The 5,000-nt window shown below is 40.0% G+C and overlaps 1 non-coding gene across 1 annotated transcript; it reads left to right on the plus strand.

The window, feature by feature from the left end:
• The first annotated feature begins 181 nt into the window (after positions 1 to 181).
• trnag-gcc (transfer RNA glycine (anticodon GCC)) lies at positions 182 to 252 on the plus strand. The gene has a single exon. It is a non-coding gene; the product is annotated as a tRNA-Gly (tRNA).
• The last annotated feature ends 4,748 nt before the right edge of the window (positions 253 to 5,000 follow it).

Consider the following 5,000-nt stretch of genomic DNA (forward strand, 5'->3'; position numbering starts at 1 on the left):
AGCAAAGAAGCGCGCCTCTTTGCTGTTCCTGGTGGTTTTAAAACGCCCAATCGCTTGTACCCGCTGCCTTAGAAATAAGTTCTTCAGCGTCCGCAAATGGCATTTTGCAGCTGGAAGCAGATGTCGACGCGTTTTGCACAGAGCACCAAAAAAGCATCTTTTTTGAAGGCCCAGGCACTGAGCATTGGTGGTTCAGTGGTAGAATTCTCGCCTGCCACGCGGGAGGCTCGGGTTCGATTCCCGGCCAATGCAGTGGCTTTTGCAGCGAGCGGCTCCATCACTTGCATCCCCTTGCAACTCGCAACTGAAAACCCACTGAAGCTAAGCAGGTGTGAGCCAGGTCAGTACCTGGATGAGGATGAGCTACAGGGAAAAACAAAGCTTCCAGCTGGAAGCGGTGTTAATGGTGCCGGCGGGGGGGCGCTCACCCTGAGGTCTGTGCGGGTCCCAATGCCCCAGTATAGTAACGGAGATGCTGTGTTGTAAAAGGGCGCTGTCTTTTGGATGAGATGTAAAACCGAGGTCACAGCGCTCTGTGGTCATTCAAAATGACCACCAAAACCTTTGACAAAAGCTCTTGGTAATTGATGGTCTTCAATAATGCTTCTCCTTTAGGTACATTTTAAATCAGCTGAAAAATGCTGTGAAATGGGGGGGCACTTCAGGCCAGTGTAGGATTTGGGTTACAAGAACCATGAAACTGCACGAGAAAGCCCGTACACTGATTACACGGCTTTCTATTCAAAGGAGGACAAAAGAAATTCCCTGAGTTTGATTTTTTGCAGCACAGAGAGGAGCACTGTCGTGAGGCTGGTTAGCTCAGTTGGTTAGAGTGTGGTGCTAATAACGCCAAGGTCGCGGGTTTGAGCCCTGTACGGGCCAGGTCTAGATCCAGGTCCCTGTTTGTGAAACAGGCAAATGACTGTCTCAGGGGCCCATTCCTCATTCTCAAGACACATGTATGCAGTATGTACACCGTGCATTGAGCAATAGGGACTGAATACACCACAGGTAAGGTTAGAAGTCATTCTGAGGTGCCACATGTGAGGGATACAGCTAGGCATCCGAAATGTAGGGTTTGAGACCCTTCAGGAGTACTGCATCCTTTGAGACAGACCCGTGCATGTTAAACAAATGATCATTTCTTTCGGCATTAGGGACTAAATATACTAAACATATGATGCTAAAATGTTATTTTCACATATATTAATGTAATAAATGATTGCTTATGCTTTAGAAACAAATCTAATTAAAATAAAAGCTTAAGTTTTGTATTTATCTTGTACCATAGAACATGATTTTCTTTGTATTTCAAGCCCACAAAGTGTCCAAATGACGCACTACATGATATAAGGAAGATTATCACATGCATATCGGTATTATCTTTCTTATGAAAATGCATTCCTTTCATTACCTTTTACTTTTTAAAATGAACTCAAATTGAGTATAATGTAATAATTTAAGTAGAATAGATTCTAATAATATAATGATCCAGTGTTTTGCACTACTTCACTGCTTCACTGCTCTATGCCATCTGGAAATAAATCCTCAGACTGCTTACTGCCCTGGGCATGTACCAATAAATTAAAGGAGCACATCTGTTTATCACTGCGTTGAAGCAGGAGACACACAGTCTCTGCAAACACATCCTAGATACAGTGTTCCAGCACCTTTGACCTCATCCAGAACATATCATTTCTTGAAAGGGATTGCTGTCCGAATGCACATCTGAATCCCAAACAGAATCTCTAGTAAAATACGATCATTTGTGAAACAGGCAAATGACTGTCTCAGGGGCCCATTCCTCATTGTCAGACACATGTATGGAATGCTTTCACCGTGCATTGAGCAATAGGGATTAAAAACACCGCAGGTAAGGTTAGATGTCATGTTCTATGCTCATTTCTTTCAGCATTAGGGACTAAATATACTAAACGTATGATGCTAAAATGTTATTTTTACATATATTAATGTAATAAATGATTGCTTATGCTTTATAAACAAATCTAATTAAAATAAAAGCTTAAGTTTTGTATTTATCTTGTACCATAGAACATGATTTGCTTTGTATTTCAAGCCCACAAAGTGTCCAAATGTTCTATGATCATTTCTTTCAGCATTAGGGACTAAATATACCAAACGTATGATGCTAAAATCCTGAAAAAAGGATGTGCTCCATCTCGTCAGTAGATTGGATTCCAAAACTGATTTGGGTCAATATACATTACCTTTGAAATTAAAGTACAGTCTACTGTAGGGAACCATCAACTTAGAAAGCATTGGCCTTCCCTGGGGGTCAGGTAGGTGCAAAAGATAAACCTTTATCCTATCTTTATCTTAAGATAAGTGGCCAAGCAGTATTTTTCCAAGTTTCACCAAGCACATCATGTTGCCATAGTAGACAAAGTTCTATAAAATGTTAAATAACTTTTAAAAAAAGTATCTTGGTCTTACAGTACTGTACAAGGTGAATTAAACTGTCCCTGGTAAGAAAAAGTAATTAGAAGCATCTCAGAAACTTTATCTCTAGAAACATTAGCTGTTTTATATCATGTAATTTAGTGTGATGTTGTCAGAATTCAAGGACATTATCACACACAGAAATTGGTTCAGTTAAATCTAAAAAACACAGCTAAACATGGGTTTAAATGTAACAGAAGTCTTACCTCTTGTCAAAAGATTTAATTCAAGAAGCGATGTAATAAATGATTGCTTATGCTTTATAAAGAAATCTAATTAAAATAAAAGCTTAAGTTTTGTATTTATCTTGTACCATAGAACATGATTTTCTTTGTATTTGAAGCCCACAAAGTGTCCAAATGATGCACTACATGATATAAGGAAGATTATCACATGCATATCGGTATTATCTTTCTTATGAAAATGCATTCCTTTCATTACCTTTTACTTTTTAAAATGAACTCAAATTGTGTATAATGTAATAATTTAAGTAGAATAGATTCAGGTAGGAAATATAGAGTCATGATGTTTATGGCTGACATCATTTCACATGGGTGAATTTTAAGCTAAGAAATAAAAACATTTACAATGAAGATACCATTGCTTAATTTTAAATGCCTTTAAAAAATAAATACCTCCTGAGAATAATTTGCCACTCCCAGATCCTTGGTAAGGTACTGTTTGAATCCAATCAGGAGAGGAGCATCCAGGGAGTGCTTTCTATAGAGTCCAGCTTGGGCCACTCTCTTCCGGCCTGCTGATACTTTTTAACTACTCAGGGCCTGTAAGGATATAAAACACCGGTTTAAACATTTTATACCTATAAGACAAATTAGAATTTTAGTAAAAAATAGATACATCTGAAAAATAAAAAGTCTTACTGCTGATAGAGTTCTTCAGAGCTCACATCTTCCCCTTCCTTATCCGCTTCTGTTTCAGTTTCTAGAGCAGCCTCTGGCATCTCTTCCTCCTGGACTGCGGCCTCTTGCTCAGGGCCGCTGGAATGCAGGTAGATTCTTTTCAACATGCTTTTACATAATATGTTGTAACAATGATTTCAAAAAGAAACTACAGAAGCCTTACAGATTAAAAATATCTCACCTTGCCAATGTGTCTTCAGGCTTCCCATGTACAAAAAGGCCCAAGGACTCTAGCAGTCTTACAACCACTATCCTGTTTGCCTCACCAGACACGATCTCTATTCTGTGGTAATCCACGATGACCCCGTTCTTCAGGTGATTCATCATGTCCTCCCTCGCCTGTTGAGAGGCCATCCTGATGTTTTCTGCCGTGGCGTGCTTCATACACACCCTCTTCAAGTGAGCAGGAAGCTGATCAAGAGTATTCAGGCACATCTTGCACACCAGGGGAATCCTCGCGGGTTTCCTTTGAAAATAAATAATACCATCTGTGTATAGAAACAAGCTAAGACTGATTTCTTAAATTATCCTTAATTTTCTCTCTCATAGTTTGAGCATAATGATTTTATTGCATTTATATAAGAATTGCTCATTGCTCCTAAATAAATAATGGTTTCATAAAAAAGTGAACACTTGGTCTCAGTCACAGACTTTCCAATAGAAGCCATTGTGGAGTTCAGCAACTGCAGGTCCTAGAAGTGGGGAAGGAATTTTAAAAGAGAAATTGAATTACAATACAGAAGGAATGGCTGAGGGATCACTGAAATATATATATACAAATTCCAAAGACTGAGTCCATATAGAAACAACTACCTTTCATTTTCAGTATAAGAAAAAAAAAACATTATCTTCCAAAGCATCATAAAATTGTCCCTTCTTCCAGACTCTACTTCTCTCTTGTAGTAGTATAGCAGACCTTTCCAGGTGAGCAGATCACAGAGTCCGAAATGAGCTTCCTCCATCAAGCAAAGTACCTGAACATGACTCTGTCTTCATAAAAGCGCCCCTGTAATAAAGAAATTAAATCCGAAATCAAGAGGGCAGTTGCCTACTGAAATACAAGAAGTCATCAATTTTAACCTAGCAACACATTAAAGGCTGCATCTATACAAGTACGATTCTAGAAATGCTCACCAGATTACGTTTTAAGAAGGAACTGCGCCTCAGGTTCCGCCGAGATCTTAACTCGGATGGCAGGATTCAGAGTCCGGAGTGCGGACTGATGGCGCACGGAGGGTCCATATACTGTGGATCCCTCAGTGATCTTCCGCGTATTCAAACCGTTAGCGTGTGACTCCCCTGTCCCCGTGACCTCTTTGCTCTGCTCTCTCCTCTGTGCAGCTGAGCCCGACTCACGGTAAAATGGAAAAAAATATGCCCTCGACGTGAGATTTATTCTGGAGCGAGCCAGTGTTGCGCATAGCTGCCTTCAAAGCAGTTAACCCAGGTTCGATTCCCGGCCAACGCAGTTGCGAATGTTTTCAAATGCTGTCATGAGCCTTGGATTGTGACTAGCAAAGCGAAGCCTTTTGAAAGAGCTAAAGCACTGCAAAACGGAATTGAAGGAGAATCTTACAGGGGATTCTGAGCAGTGTCTGCATACATGCAGTCAGATAAAGG

This window comes from Lepisosteus platostomus, unplaced genomic scaffold (assembly GCF_059453375.1).
Source record: "Lepisosteus platostomus isolate fLepPlt1 unplaced genomic scaffold, fLepPlt1.hap1 Scaffold_75_H1, whole genome shotgun sequence".
Taxonomy (NCBI): Eukaryota; Metazoa; Chordata; class Actinopteri; order Semionotiformes; family Lepisosteidae; genus Lepisosteus; species Lepisosteus platostomus.